We start from the raw sequence: 16,564 nt of genomic DNA on the forward strand, positions 1-16,564 counted from the left end.
CCACCGCACAGGAGAACAGCACAGGAGCCCCATGCCGGGGTCCTGCCGGGAGTGATCAGAGCTCCCCAGGTGGGCAGCAAGCACAGGATTCTCCTCTGTAACGTGTGAAACACAGCAGAGGGGACAGAACTGTGTTCGCTTCGTTACAATCCCAGGGAGTAAGCAGTTGGCCCCATGCCATAGCATCCCCTCTCTGGGCATGGAGGCTGTCCCCAGGCTCTGACTGACCAGATGGCCATAGGGGTCGGAAGTGCCTTCACGGCTAATCAAGATGGGCATGAATCAAGCTTTGGGGAAGTTTGGTAATGGGGCTGGATCCAAACCCTGGCTCCGAGGAGCTGAACTGACCCACGTGGTCAGGAGAAACAGAGGCACCTTCTCAGGACTCACATGAGCACACCTAGCAGGGACGCACACAGCACAGGCACACTGGAAAGCCTGAGCAGAAGCTGAACCACATGGCTCGAGGGGTTTCAGATGCTGGGACTGGTGAACCTGTTTGCGTATGTGCAAGAGACACAGCAGAGGGGAAAGACACATGGTGACGCAGGGACAGAAGCAGGCCAGGTGGAAGCTTGGTGTGGCCCTGGGAGAAGCCTAGAGAAAGGCTTGGGTTAGGGGTGCTGGCTGAGAGGGGCTTGGCCCTGCAAGTGAGGACACCGTCTCCTGTTGTTTGGTTCCTCCTATGTCCAGGGAAACAGGACCGCGCACATTGTTTGGAAATAAAAACACCGCCCCAAAGGAGTACCTGCCTGTCTCCAGTTTCTCCTCCGAACTGGAACAATGACTGAGTTTTTGGCTAGATGCCTGGATCAAGAGAGGAAACTGGACAACACCTCCAAAAACACCGGGGAGAGAGAAACTCATGTGCAAACACACAGTGCGACTCCTTGGAGAGCCTTCTCCTCCGCAGCCCTGCCCTGGGAACAGCTTCCCGGAACTCTGCCTCCGGGACTTCTCTCTGCAGCCTCCACGGGCGCAGGCTGCCCATCGCACACGAGCATCTGGTGCAAATCGCCCCATTAGCACAGTTCACACTGGGGAGCGCAGCTACGAAAGGGGCCACTGACCTGTCCCGAAGCCAGCAGCTTCCCAGCCTGGTGACATCAGCGGGAAGGTTAATAGGACTCTGGCCTCAGCAGAGAGCGAAGGTTCTGGGCAGCAGCTCCATCAGCCAATATTCTGACAAATTAACATCTGAAAAGAGCAAAGAGGAAAAACATAAGTCATCTGTCGAGACTGAAAACAGCTGGGGGAGCCCAGGACGCACTGGGCTAGGCCTGGCCCAGATTGGAGCTGGCTGGCTTGCTCCACTCCCTCCCCTCCCCCCCCCCCCCCCCGCCCCTTCTTCTTTAAGGGCTCACTTTACAGAAAAGTGGTGCTTTGCTGCCACCCTGTGGGAGATGTGGATTAGCAGGATTTTCGCGTGTGCTTCATTTCCCACCAATTCCTCCAGACACCACTGACTTCCTGAGGAAACTACAATCCATCGGTGATCTTCCAGAAAACACCATCCTGGCCACTATGGACGTAGAAGCCCTCTACACCAATATTCCACACAAAGATGGACTACAAGCTATCAGGAACAGTATCCCTGATAATGTCACAGCTAACCTGGTGGCTGAACTTTGTGATTTTGTCCTCACCCACAACTATTTCACATTTGGGGACAATATATACCTTCAAGTCAGCGGCACTGCTATGGGTACCCGCATGGCCCCACAATATGCCAACATTTTTATGGCTGACTTAGAACAACGCTTCCTTAGCTCTCGTCCCCTAACGCCCCTACTCTACTTGCGCTACATTGATGACATCTTCATCATCTGGACCCATGGAAAAGAAGCCCTTGAGGAATTTCACCATGATTTCAATAATTTCCATCCCACCATCAACCTCAGCCTAGATCAATCCACACAAGCGGTCCATTTCCTGGACACTACTGTGCTAATAAGCGATGGTCACATAAATACCACCCTATATCGGAAACCTACTGACCGCTACACTTACCTACATGCCTCCAGCTTCCATCCAGGACACACCACACGATCCATTGTCTACAGCCAAGCTCTAAGATATAACCGCATTTGCTCCAATCCCTCGGATAGAGACAAGCACCTACAAGATCTCTATCAAGCATTCTTAAAACTACAATACCCACCTGCTGAAGTGAAAAAACAGATTGACAGAGCCAGACGAGTACCCAGAAGTCACCTCCTACAAGACAGGCCCAACAAAGAAAATAACAGAACACCACTAGCTGTCACCTTCAGCCCCCAACTAAAACCTCTCCAGCGCATCATCAGAGATCTACAACCTATCCTGAAAGATGATCCTTTACTCTCACAGATCTTGGGAGACAGACCTGTCCTCGCTTACAGACAACCCCCGAACCTAAAGCAAATACTCACCAGCAACCACACATCACTGAACAAAACCACTAACCCAGGAACCTATCCTTGTAACAAACCCCGATGCCAACTCTGTCCATATATCTATTCCAGTGACATCATCATAGGACCTAATCACATCAGCCATACCATCAGGGGCTCGTTCACCTGCACATCTACCAATGTGATATATGCCATCATGTGCCAGCAATGCCCCTCTGCCATGTACATTGGCCAAACCGGACAGTCTCTACGCAAAAGAATTAATGGACACAAATCTGACATCAGGAATCAAAATACTCAAAAACCAGTGGGAGAACACTTTAACCTGTCTGGTCATTCAGTGACAGACCTGCGGGTGGCTATATTACAACAGAAAAACTTCAAAAACAGACTCCAACGAGAAACTGCTGAGCTAGAATTGATATGCAAACTAGACACAATCAACTCCGGTTTGAATAAGGACTGGGAATGGCTGAGCCATTACAAACATTGAATCTATCTCCCCTTGTAAGTATTCTCACACTTGTTATCTAACTGTCTGTACTGAGCTAGCTTGATTATCACTTCAAAAGTTTGTTTTCTCTTAATTAATTGGCCTCTCAGAGGTGGTAAGACAACTCCCACCTGTTTATGCTCTCTGTCTGTGTGTGTATATATATCTCCTCAATATATGTTCCATTCTATATGCATCCGAAGAAGTGGGCTGTAGTCCACGAAAGCTTATGATTTAAATGGAGTTACTCCTGATTTACTGTGATGTAAATGACATCAGAAGCAAGACACAAAATGTCCGCTCCATTCAGGAGGCAAGTTGGGGAAATGGCAGCGTCCGGGGAAATCTGAAATATGGCCCTAGAAGAAAGACTGACCATATACTGGAGGAGCACTAACACGTAACGCATAAACAACGAGGAGTCCTTGTGGCACCTTAGAGACTAACACATTTATTTGGGCATAAGTTTTCGTGGGCTACAGCCAGGGCCAACTCCAGGGTTTTGGCCGCCCCAAACAGCCAAAAAAAAAAAAAAAAAGCCGCGATCGCAGTCTGTGGCGGCAATTCGGTGGAAGGTCCTTCGCTCCGAGCGGGAGTGAGGGACCATCCGCCGAATAGCTGGACCTGCCGTCCCTCTCCGGAGTGGCCGCCCCAAGCACCTGCTGGCCAAGCTGGTGCCTGGAGTTGGCCCTGGCTACAGCCCACTTCATTCATTTTAGCCCGTGAAAGCTTATGCCCAAATAAACTGGTTAGTCTCTAAGGTGCCACAAGGACTCCTCGTTGTTTTTGCTGATACAGACTAACACGGCGACTGCTCTGAAACGTATAATGCATAGCCACCGCCAGGTGGCCTCACCAGTACATCTTTGCCAGCTGTGCCTAGGCATTGCTAGGATAGATTGGGGGGCAGGAGAGGAGAAAAGTAGAGAAAAGAAACTGAGTCAATCACTGAAGAGGCAGCCAGGGCCGGCGCTTCCACTAGGCGACCCTAGGCAGTCGCCTAGGGCGGCAGGATTTGGGGGGGCGGCAGGATTTGGGGGGGCGGCAGGATTTGGGGGGGCGGCATTTTGCCGCCCTCGGTGGAAATTCGGCGGCGGGGGGTCCTTCCGCTCCGGGTCTTCAGCAGAAATTCAGCGGTGGGTCCCAGAGCGAGTGAAGGACCCGCAGCTGAATTTCCGCTGAAGACGCGGAGCAGAAGGACCCCCGCCGCCAAAGACCCCAGGCCCCCTGAATGCTCAGAGGAGGAGCACTGCCGCCTAGGGCAGCAAAAACCCTGGCGCTGCTCCTGGAGGTAGCAAAGCCCCCTCCTACCACTGCCCTCCCCTCCCTAAAGCGCTCATGTGCACTCTGCAAAGAGCTGAGAGAAAGAGAACCGGGCCCACGTGCTGACTCATGCCTTTTAAAATGTGGACACCAGAACCAGATGCAGTATTCCAGTGTCAGCCTCACCGATGCCATAGACAGACGATAAGTCACCTCCCTGGTCCCCCATTCCTACATCCAAGGATTGCATTAGCCCTTTTTGCTCCAGTAATGCCCTGGGAGCGCATGTGGAGTTGCTTGTCCACGGTGACCCCTAAATCCTTTTCAGAGTCACTGGTTCCATTCTGTGGGTGTGGCCTACACGCCTTGTTCCCAGCCGTAGAATTTGGTATTTGGCTGTATTAAGACATTGTGTTTGAATGGGCCCAGATTACCAAGTGCTCCAGCCCACTCTATATGACTGCCCTGTCCTCATAATTCTTTACCATTTTGCATCACCCACAAATCGGATCAGCACTGGGTTTATATTTACTTTCAGCTCACGGATGAAAAGGATGCATAGCTCAGGTTTAGTATGATCCCTGCAGAACCACACCAAACCCATTTGGTGATGATTCCCCATTGACAACTACTTTCTGAGATCTCTCGGTTAGCCAGTTCTTAAGCCATTTAACATGTGCTCTATTCATAGTCTATATTGCTAACTTTGTAATCAGCATGTCATGTGGTACTAAGGACGTGTCTATATGGAGAATCAGTGAGTGTGAGCTGGGATGTAAATCTACCGTGCTCGAGCATGTCACATGCTAACTCGCCAATGGGCCCTGCTTCTGCCTGTTTAGGTCAAAGCACACTACGGAGCTTTACGTGTGTGGTGGCAGGGCCCACATGGCCAGTTAGCATGTAACACACTAGAGAACTGCAGATTTAGCACCTGACAAGCTGGGGTGTAAATCTCCATGTGGACAAACCTTAAGTCGATTGCCTTACACAACTCTAAGTAGATTACATCTACTCAGTTATCTTTATCAACCAAATGTATCATCTCAAACAATGAAATCAGGTTTGTTTGACAAGGTGTAATTTTCCATAAAAACTATGTTGACTGGCATTTATTATATGCTTATCTTTTCATTCTTTATCAATTGAATCCCATATCAGTTTTCCATTATTTTGCCTGGGATGAATGTCAGACTATCATCCCACTTGCCCTTTTTGAAGAGTGGCACCATATTAGCACTCTTCCAGTCTTCCGCAATTGTGTCAATATTCTGAGACTTAGTCAAAATTATCAGCAGGCCAGAGATCTCCTCAGCCAGCTCTTTTAGGACTCTTGGGTGCAACTTATCCAAGCCTTGCTGCTTTAAATTCTTTTATCCCTAGCAGCTTTACTAATGGACTGGAAAGTAGTTAATCATCCTCATGTGATAGGAGTGATTTCATGGCAGGAATTAAGGCAGTAGCTATACCTGTCTACTAGGGAGTCTCTAGTTAATATTCCTATGATGCATTTCTCTCTTTGGCTTTCCTAGCCAAGACATCTACTCCTCATCCTTGCCCAGCCTCCAATCCCCAACATGAGCATATCCCTGCATTGCTGCTTTTGCAATTGGTGGTTGAATAATCTACTAGTGTGACACTCTGTATCTCAGGGGAACACCCAACACCCCCATGTTCATCCTTATAATACAATTGTGTGGTATCCAATGCAAAGTTTGTCATGTGGGGTGTCTTCAGAAGGCTCATGATGCACTGAGCATTGTTATTATAGTAATGTTATAGGTTGTAATTTAATGGATATAGTTATGAGGCTGAAAATGTGTCCTCATGGCTTAAAACAAGCCCAGGCAAAACTCTCCAGGAGCAGAGGGGCAGTTCACACCTCATCAGGGCAGGTATGGGACAAACCCAGGCCAGCCTCACAGGAATAAAGAACACTGGCCTAGGCAGCAACAAAAGGATCTGTTGGACTCTCGAGTGAGTAACCCCCCTCCCCTTGGTCAGTTTGGGACTGCGAAGAGGTAATGCTTACCTGACTCTGAAGGGGGGGGGGGGGGGCAAAGCCAAGAGGGGAGAAAGGACAAGGTAAAAGGGAGAGACATTTGCCATGCTCCTCCTCTCTCTTCCACCTCCATCTACAGACACCACCACCAAGCGACTAAAACGCTGATCAAAGGGGAGAGCCCGGCTAAAGGACAACCAGCCAGCCTGTGGTGAGAAGCATCTAAGTTTGTAAGGGCACTGAAAGTGTTAAGAGCAGCTTAGAATGCATTTTGCTTGGATTTCATTTGACCAAATCTGACTTCTTGTGCTTTGATTTATAATCACTTCAAATCTTAAACAAATTTATTAACTACAAAAGATAGTTTGTTCTATCTGAAGCAGTGCATTTGGTTTGAAGCGTGTCAGTGACTCCCCTTGGGATAACAAGCCCAGTACATATCAATTTCTTTGTTAAATTGACGAACTTATATAAGCTTGCAGCATCCAGCAGGAATAACTGGATACTGCAAGACGGCGGTTCATAGGGTTGTATCTGGGACGGGAGATACTGGTTAGTATCATTCGGTTGCACAATCCAAGCAGCGGCTGGCCAAAAGTGCTCACTCATGTGGCTGGGAGCAGCTCACATGCTAGAGGCTGTGTGTGAACAGCCCGGGAGTGGGCTGGCTCCCAGAGTTGAGGAATGGTGTGACCCAGCAGATCACCGGTCCAGATAACACCAGGGGAACGTCATAACCAGCCTTGGCTCAAACTCTGCCTCCACTTACATCCCGGCAGCCTTCAGTAAGTGTGATAGAGGGAACAGACACAGGCATGACTGAGTGGGGAGCTTGGCCTCGACTCATAGCCCATAATTCTTCCCCCCACTGAGTTAAGGCCCTAAACTCCAAACCTCAGCCACCCTCAGCACCATTAGAATCCCCAGCCACTTGTACAGTTCATGGAAGTGTATAAACAAGTCAACCCGTCAGCTGGCAACACTCACAGAGGCTCCGCGGGGCCAGGAGTCAATGGATCAGCCGCTCATCTAGAGTCTGGGGATAGAACGTGAGCCATGCAGGCAGTGCGGCTCTGGGGGAAAGTCAGGAGCTGGAATCTGCCGCAGGAACTGCCCCGAAGGAGAGCAGCTGACCGTGCTACGCCATCCAGTTCAGGAGCCTTGTGCTTTGCAGCGCCATACCAGGAAGAGCTCCCACACCATGGGACCTGGCTAACCCCTAACCTGGCTTGCAGCCTAGTGCAGGGCTTGACGTGTGCTCCAGCCCTGCAAACATGGCTAAATAGGCCACTCGGTCCCAGCTGCTCGTCAAGACCAGACAGTGCTGTGTGGAACAACTGGGTCCCGGGACCGTAGGTGTGTTTGCCAGCAACATCTGATCAGCTTAGACTCAAACACCCCATCTGTGTGTACAGCTGGGCCAGCACTCCACTCTAAACCCCTCGCCCAGCGCTGCAAAGTGTGGGTGGGCTTGGCCTACAGGAGGGTCTGTTAGCCCACTGTTCCCTTTGCTCGCCCTTCATCCTAGGGCATGGGACAGCCAGCATCAGCTAGTTACTCACGTGCGGTGCCCAGTGCTGCTTGAAGATGCGAGAACTCGAGCAGTACAACGGGCAGGACCGGAGAGGAGCCAGGGCATTAATGATGGTTAACAACTTCCCCACCATTGGGCTCCAGGGCTCCTTTCAGCCCTCATCAGCATCACTGCCTGCCCCAATCTGCCTGCCGGCTCCCCTGCCCTGCCCGTGCGATGCGCTGCTTCCAGGGAGAGGGATGGGTGTTTTTTCCAGTGCAAACCAGGAGCCTCTCAAAGTGTTTATACGTTCTGGGGCCTGTACATTGCAGGCTGCTGAGTTAGCGACAGACAAATAACCAGGGCCATTAAGAAACATGTGCTCTTTTGTTGACACATTTAGAGACAGACCCATCAATGCCTTTCATTTCTCATGCCCCCACATCCCTAAACGTACCCCCCAAAGTCCCCCACCCAGCCCCGCTGGCTCCCCCAGCCTCGCAGGGGGCGAGTCTGTTTCTCCTCCTTGTAGGGAGGAATCAGACAGAGAAGCCACTGGTGAACCACCTAGCTGGAGCAGGAGCTCAGCTTGTTGATACAATTAGTCACTTAGTGCCTAAGAACTGGCTTCTATCTTGCTATCAGCTGGAATGTGTCCTCTCCTGACACAGGTGGTGCTGGCCCATTAATCAGCCCTGTGTCAGCACAAGCCTTGCAACTACTAGAAAACACCAACTTTTTTCTTCTTCCAGCTTCTTTTTAGGCATGTGCAGCTGTGTTGCCTCAGTTTCCCTCCAACTGGTTGGATAGTTAAATTGTCCAGCCAAATTGAGAACTCCACCTCCCTGGAGTGACCCAAGTTCTGAGCAAGACAAAAAGCAACCCATTCCCCTCCCCAGGGTCTGCGTGACGCCCTCCCCTCTTGCTGTACGGGGTATAATCACACTGCCTTGAGCTGACTCCTCCGAGACACAGGGGAATTCATTTCCACTTTCTATCAGGGGCTGCACTCTGAAGCCTAGACATCTGCCCCAGCCTTACAGACCTTCCCCAAAGCTACCTTCTTCATCTCCCTCCGTAAGAACTGTCAAGGAAAAGCCCCTCTATGACCAGCCCCCAGCTCTATCCACAGCATCATCCTGGGAATCCTTACCCTTTCTCTTCAGCCTCTGCTGCACCACAGGCACCCTCAGAGCTTGGCGCCCTAGCTCTGTTTGGCCATGCCCATGCTCCCGCAGCGGGCACTACTGAAAGCCCAAATGCTAATCTCTCTCTATAAGGAGAGACTGGAAGCTTATTTATAGTCCTGCCCTCTTTCCCAGCATTCCTTGCTGGCGCAGGCCCCTCTAAGAACTACAGTCCCCAGAATGCCTTGCAGTTTGAACAGGGTTGTATCAAGCCTTACACCTGCCTTAAAGGGCCAGAATACTGGTTTCCAAACAATTTCCTCATTTAAAAAAACATATCATGGCAAAAGAATTCAAGCTGACACAGTGTCACTCAAATTCCCACCTCCCAGAAGAACTGGGTCCTGACGCTGCTGGAAGAACAGGGCTGGGAACCTGGGCTCTGACTTACATGCACATACATCCCATTCCAGAAGTCCACACAGCAATGAAACAGCCCCGAGCCTGAGCCTCGCATGCCTGTATCAGCTGGCACGGGCCAGCCGTGGGTTTTTTCTTTGCTGTGTAGACATACCCTAAATGTCTAGGAAATACGACCTACAAGAGAAGATTGAAAAAATTGAGTTTATTTAGTCTGGAGAAGAGAAGACTGAGGGGGAACATAGCTGTCTTCAAGTATATAAAAGGTGGTTATAAAGAGAAGGGTGATAAATGTTCTCCTTACCCACTGAGGACAGGACAAGAAGCAATGGGCTTAAATTGCAGCAAGGGCGGTTTAGGTTGGACATTAGGAAAATCTTCCTAACTGTCAGGGTGGTTAAGCAGTGGAATAAATTGCCTAGGGAGGTTGTGGAATCTTCATCCTTGGAGATTTTTAAGAACAGGTTAGACAAACGCCTGTCAGGAATGGTCTAGATCAGGGATCGGAAACCTTTGGCACGTGTCCCGCCAGGGTAAGCCCCCTGGCGGGCCAGGCCGGTTTGTTTACCTGCCGCATCCTCAGGTTCGGCCGATCGCAGCTCCCCTGGCCGCGGTTCGCCGTCCCAGGCCAATGGGGCTGCGGGAAGCAGCACGGGACGAGGGATGTGCTGGCTGCTGCTTTCCGCAGCCCCCATTGGCCTGGGACGGTGAACCGGGGCCAGTGGGAGCCGCGATCGGCCGAACCTGCGAACGCGGCAGGTAAACAAACCGGCCCGGCCCGCCAGGGTGAGCGGCGTGCCACAGGTTGCCGATCCCTGGTCTAGATAATACTTATTCCTGCCTCAGTTCAGGGGACTTGACCAGATGACCGCTCGAGGTCCCTCCCCGTCCTACATTTCTATGATTCTATGAAACCAAAAGAAAGACAGACACGCCAAAACCAAGAGACCAAAACTGAAAGCCCTGACGCAGCTGTCCACCAACCACAAACATTCAATTCTAATTTTTCCTAGAAAGAATGAAACTGCAGCCTGAAAATAGGAACAACCGGGTTTTGTTTCCTTGGACAACACAATCTTAGCTGCCTGTGGCCAAGTGATCGGATTGAGTCCCCTGCTCACGTGCAATAAGAGGCTAAGGAAACCCACAGTTGTAGCTTTGGTTCTGCTTGTCCATTAACCCCTGATCCTGCAATGGGATTAGTGCAGGCACAATGCTCGAACTGGAGGATCAGGACCTAAATTTATGCACATCTTAATATCGGCAACGGTTTCCCAACGCTAATTGCAAAGGAAGGCTCCTAATAGAGTTGAAGTGAAGTCCTGGCCCATTCACTTCCCATTGACTTTGACAGACCAGGATTTCACCCCCGGTTGGAAAATGGGGAGACATTTTTTGCACAAATGTGTTTCTGTTTTACAGCAACATGTTGTTTTGATAAAACTCCCTTGTTAGCTCTAGGAGCTGAGAAACCTGTAGGTTTCTGATGAAGCTGAGGTCTCGCCCACTGCTGCAGGATCTGAACTTTCTGCTGTCTACTGCTACATAGAGCCCTACACACCTAAGGAGGATTGGAGCGGTTCCAAAGGTGTCCCTCCAGTTCCGACAAAACAGTAAGTCACAGTGCCCCTAGCGCTATGGTAATACAAATATTCATAACAATAGAAGAGTGGGTTGAAGCAATGTAACCCTTTTGAATATGCGCGCTATATATATACTGGTACAGGGGCTGAAGCAGTACAAATTCTATTGTAAACACAGTTAATTCAGAGGAAAAACCACCACCCTTAAGGGAGAAACCAAGGTGTTTCCCAGACAAACCCTCCAGGCTAAGAATACTGGATCTGGCTGCGGAAATGCAGTGAGATTGCAGTTCTGCTCTGGAAAGGGAGGTTGTAAAAATAGCATTGTGGGATCCTAGAATTGGAATCAGAATTGGACCCACAAACTTACCTGAACTGTGAGCTCAACTGTGAGAAGTGAGTGAAAGTTTGTAACATGTTCATACACCAGCCCGTGTTAATGGGGAAACATGCACACGGGAGACAGACTAAATTGGTGAAAACAAAAAGCCTTCCTGATACAGCTCAAGGACAAGGATACGCTCATGCCTGGTAAACAAGAAAAGCCTGGAAATTAATGTACCAAAATTGGTGTATTGGAAATTAGGCCTAATTGGTAAACAGTAACAAGGGAATGGGCTATTCCACTCATCCCTCCCTTTGGGGTCTGAAATAAAAAGCCTTGGAGGGAAAATCAAGCAAAAGAAGCAGCAAACAAAACTGCTGTCTGGGAGAGGGATGGACCAGAAAGAGCAAGTTTCACCATCACGCCTGCCACCCCACCAGGATCTACCAACCCCCCCGAGCAGACTGGGCCCCAGATGACATCACCAGCTCCACTGGCCTTGGCTAAATCCTGAACACCACCTGGGATGTGAAACTTTGTTCCCACTCCCATGTGTCCTTTTTCCTTCCCCACCTTAGTTCTTCTCTTTCTATCCCCCTCCTTCTTCCTCCCGTCAAATCTGAGTCTGGGGTAGCCGGCCAAGACTGCACCTTTTGCAACACTGCTGTGAGCCTGTGACCAAAAGGGCAGCGAAAAGCAATGCCCTAAACAGCCCGACGCTGGTACAGGTTTGCCAGGTCTTGGAGTGGCTGATCAGACTGTGTGTCCTGCCTGCGTGCCTCCAGCTGGAATGCAGTTAATTTTGATATACTAGCTACACTGGAAACCAGCTCCCTCTTCTAGGCTCTGCAGTTACACAGGAGGGAAAAGTGGTGCAAAGAGTCTTGTCCCTGAAGTCAGGTGCTCTGATGATCCCAGCCAGGGAGCAGGTCTGTTGACTTAGATTTGATGAGAACCGCCCACTCAGCTTGGTGCGCACACTCTTCTTCCTAGACGTGAACGGCTGCTCTTCCTTGCACCCTTCACCCGCCAACGTGGCAGTGTGTTGCTAAGCTACCTTCCTGGGTTTTGCTCTAGTCCCTGCGTCTGTCATCCTCATTGTCCATCCGCTGCCATCACGCTCCCTCCCAGTTGCCGCTCATTGGTTAGGGCTGGAAAGTGGAGACCGTGCATGTGTCCACGTTGGGGTGTCCATGGGCCACAGCCATTCTTCACGTGAGCAGAAAACACATGGCGTCCCTGCCCGTGGCCACTGGGCTAGGCCTGGTTCTGGGCTCATTTCAAGACACATCCTTGCATAAACATACAACACAAACCCTCTCACCTAGCCAAGCTCTCTGTCCTGCAGGCTGGCAAGGGAGGCAGAGGGCGCGCTGGGAGGTCTAGTTCACTTTAGTACACTGAGGAGGTCCTCAGGGACTCCTGTGGTGGGGGCCAGAGAAGGGCTTACACACCCAGAGAGAGACACTCCGTAGTCTTGGACGCTTTCCAGTCAGCTGGTCTGACCGGAGAGGATGGAGGTTTGAGGCTGGCTCGGCCTGGCAGCTGTCATGGCCCTGGTAAAGCCCTCCCTGCTGGACAGGTTGGGTCCCGCAGGCTGGACCCAGGGGCTTCTCTGCTTTCCTGATTCTGAACAGAGTCCAGGCTCTGCCTCTGGCTTTGGACTTCTAGGGACACTCTTGGGGTGCAGATTCTCCTGACACCCGTTTTGGAGAGCTGAGAGCCCACAGGCCAGCTGCCTAGCTCCTGAGACTAGTACCAGCTTGCCAGTCCCCCTGCCCCCCCGTTGCTTCAGCACACCTTCCCAGAGCTCCAGACACGGGGGGGAAATGGCTTACAGCTGATCTCGTCTGGGACACGTGGCAGCTGAGCACATAACACACAGGCTTTGCAAAAAGGGTTTCTAAACACAATTACGCTTTACTTTAGACAGCAGAAGAGCAATACAGATGTAAAACAAAACAACAAAACACAGGTAGGTCATTCCCTGCCTCAGTTTCCTCACCACTCAAGTGTTCTTTGGGATTTGGGTCAGTTTCCTTTCAGCATTCCCAGGCTCTCCCACCTGCAGCTCGTGGCTCTCTGACCCCAGCGCCCTGCCCTCCCTAAAATGGCCAGTGAGAGGCCCTCCCTCCCTTTTATAACTTCCAATCCCCCTTGTCAGGTAGGGTTGCCAACTGTCTAGGTCCACCAATGGCTATTAGCCAGGATGGGCAGGGATGGCATCCCTAGCCTCTGTTTGCCAGCAGCTGGGAATGGGCGACGGGATGGATCACTTGATGATTCCTTGTTCTGTTCATTCCCTCTGGGGCGCCTGGCATTGGCCGCTGTCGGAAGACAGGTCACTGGGCTAGACGGACTTTTGGTCTGATCCAGTATGGCCGTTCTTATGTTCTTATGTCTAACCATACAAACCCAAACACCCTTGCCCCACTCCCTGCCCCGCCCCTTCTCCGAGGCCCTGCCCCCACTCACTCCATCCCCCCTCCCTTCATTGCTCACTCTCCTTCACCCTCATTCACTTTCACCAGGCTGAGGCAGGGTGTTGGGGTTGGTGCGGGGTCCGGGAGGGGGCTCAGGGCTGGGACAGGGTATTGGGGTGCAGGAGGGGATGAGGGGTGCAGGCTCTGGGAGGGAGTTTGGGTGCAGGAGGGGGCTCAGGGCTGGGGCAGGGGTGCGGGAGGGGTTTTGGAGTGCTGGCTTCAGGAGGGGGGTCAGGGCTGAGGCAGGGGGTTGGGGTGGAGGAGGGGGTTCGGGGTGCAAGCTCCAGCCAGGCGTCACTTACCTCAGCCGGCTTCAGGTCGGCAGCGCAGCAGGGCTAAGGCAGGCTCCCTACCTGCCCTGGCCACGCACAGCTCCCAGAAACAGCTGGCATGTCCCTCTGGCAGCGGCACCTATGTGTGTGTGGGGGGGCAAGGGGCTCCACATGCTGCTCCTGCCTGCAGGCACCGCCCCCACACAGCTCCCATTGGCCGCAGTTCCTGGCCAATGGGAGCTGTGGAGTTGGCGCTCGGGGCATGGGCAGCATGCAGAGACCCCCTGCCCCCACCAGGGCTGCAGGGATGAGCCGGCTGCTTCCGGGAGTGGCGTGGAACCAGGGCAGGTACGGAGCCGGCCTTAGACCCACTGCGCCGCTGGACTTTTAGTGGCCTAAAATCTCCCGGTTTGGCTTCAGTAGCCTCAGGAGAGACAGCCTGATTCCGGGAGCACTGGCAACCTATTGTCAGGTGACCTCTTGTCAGCCTCAAATTCCATCAGGTGATCAGTTGCCCGGTTACCAGCCCACCCTACCAAACCAGTTTTCTTTGTTTGGCCAGCTGTGTCCAACAGTGCTTCCATTTGAATAGCAGCCCACCAAGGTTTAACAACCCTCCATTGTGACCCCTCTGCAGGGCCCAAGAATTTCTCCCGACATCTCCTGCGTGCGAGCTCCATATGGAGGCTACAGAACCAAGGTGAAGGCACAAAACAGGTCTTGCGATGCAAATGGTGATCAGAAAACAAACCAAGGTTGTCGTTTGATAGGGATACATATAAAGTTCATAACAGCAAACAGAATTCATAAGTCATACATAGACAAATTCCCCACGTTGCCCCAGGACCCATGGCACAGCTGCCTAGGGTCCCTGTGGGACCCAAATGAATAGCCTATCCCACCACATATAAACGAGGGCCTTTCACATCTAGGTTGGAAACCTACCGGGTAGGAGAGACTGAAAGTCATTACCAGCTTTAGGCTGCTGGGTGGCCCTTGTGAGACAAGTTTGGTGGGTCTCAGTCCAGCTCCTAGTCCCCCCATCACACTACCCCCACCCTGCAACTAGCACGAATCACCAGCCCTGCTGCGAGTCACCGCAGAGAGAACAAGGACTGAGCAGAGCCCCGTGCTAGGCTTCAGTGAGGGTCCTTCCAGTCAGGTTCACAGCGTATGGGCAGACGCTTGTCCTGTGCCCGTGCTACCAATCCAGTGCTATGCTCCCATTCATTTTTATTTTCTATCCAGGATCTTCCCTTCCTGGTCCAGCCTCCAAACACATGGCTTTGCCTTTTCTAATCACCTACAGTGCTTTGTTTTCTGTGGTTTTGCTGGAACATTTGGGGTGTCTCTGAAGGAAGTTACAGACTCAAAAAGCAATTTTCCTTTGTATAAATTCCCCGGAGAAGATGTGGAAATGGGAAGCAGCTGTGGAGCTAGTGACAGCCACAGAGTTTAATAAAAACAGGTCTTGAGGGGAAAGCTGAGAGGTTTGAAAATCTGAAGAACCTGTCAAAGGTCCCTCTGGTTCTGATCCAGTAGGTTTCTACCAAAGAAGTGGGATTGTTAGGGCTTTCTGCGGCAAAGCCTTTATTGTTATGGAATGTATTGCCTGATTTTAAGGGAATAAGATCATGGGCGGCACGTCGCAGAGGCTAGGGAAGGCTGGGCTCCCCAAACAGCATGGCTTGGCCCTGTCCATGGTTCACCCTGAAGCCCCCTCCTGTGCTCAGGGGCTGGGGGGAGGGGAGGGCGGCATGCTGCCCTGCCCTGCCCTCGGTGGCAGGGGGGGCATGCACCACCCACCTGCCCGCCCTGCACTTGGGGGTTGGGGAGGGGCTGTGTGCCACCCGCCATGCATTGCCCAGCTGCCTGGCGCTCCGGGGCTGGGACAGGGGGCAGGGACTGGCAGCTGCAGGGAGGGGGGGCTCTGGCAGGGGAAAGGGGGCAGGTCCTCGGGTGGAGGCTAGCCTCCCCCAGCCGGCGGTTCACCTGCCGCCCATGAATAAGATTATTGTTTATATAATATGGGTTATAGGCTCGCCAGTTAATCTGATCAGACGGTAATAAGGTTCTTGTCCCAGGATCAGGCTACACAGAGTTTTGCAAGGACCCTCAGGGTGTATGACAAGGACACTCACACTGAGAACAAAATACAGCCTTAAAGACTTTTATTGAGCTAAATGGAAAAGTAATCCATCAGAATGACAAAGGACGTAATATTGTTCTAGGGGCACTTGTGATATTAGTTACTATACAATTTCCCAGATGAACACACTCACACCCTTCCTTGGTAACCTGGTGGTGAGAGACAAAGGACCAGCCTCATGCCAAGAGTCCGATGGTCCAGGTTCCTCAGTTCTCGAGTGGGAGGTGAAGAACTTAGGAGACGCTAGAGAGCTAGAAAGCTATCGAGGGACCCAAGAGAAACTAACTTAAATCCTGACTAAAAACTAAGTAACCAACCAGGGTGGGAGCCTGAGCGCCATGTGCCCACCTTCCATGTCCAAACTTACTTTCCTCCCCCGCATACTATCGGGATGCCCTTACTCTCTAGGCTGGCATGTTCCTATGTATTCATGACAATTAGCTTGTTCTCACAGTTGTTATTTCTAGAATCCAATTATTATTTATTATTTCTGCCAATCCAGTGCTATGCTCCCATGCATTTTTATTTTCTACCCCATCTT

General features: G+C 51.5%; 1 long non-coding RNA gene across 5 annotated transcripts in view; it reads right to left on the minus strand.

The window, feature by feature from the left end:
• The window catches only part of LOC112059726 (uncharacterized), a 43,912-nt gene extending 34,973 nt beyond the window's left edge, over positions 1-8,939 (minus strand). For 3 of the 5 annotated variants that reach the window (XR_002888994.3, XR_010593676.1, XR_010593674.1), the window contains exons 1-2: positions 8,818-8,939; positions 749-1,197 (exon numbers count right to left, since the gene is read on the minus strand). This is a non-coding gene — a long non-coding RNA (uncharacterized LOC112059726). The remainder of the gene's footprint in view (positions 1-748; positions 1,198-8,817) is intronic. The other 2 variants (XR_010593675.1, XR_010593677.1) reach the window with 1 other exon arrangement.
• Between the last annotated feature and the right edge of the window lie 7,625 nt (positions 8,940-16,564).

This window comes from Chrysemys picta, chromosome 18 (assembly GCF_011386835.1).
Source record: "Chrysemys picta bellii isolate R12L10 chromosome 18, ASM1138683v2, whole genome shotgun sequence".
Classification (NCBI taxonomy): domain Eukaryota; kingdom Metazoa; phylum Chordata; order Testudines; family Emydidae; genus Chrysemys; species Chrysemys picta.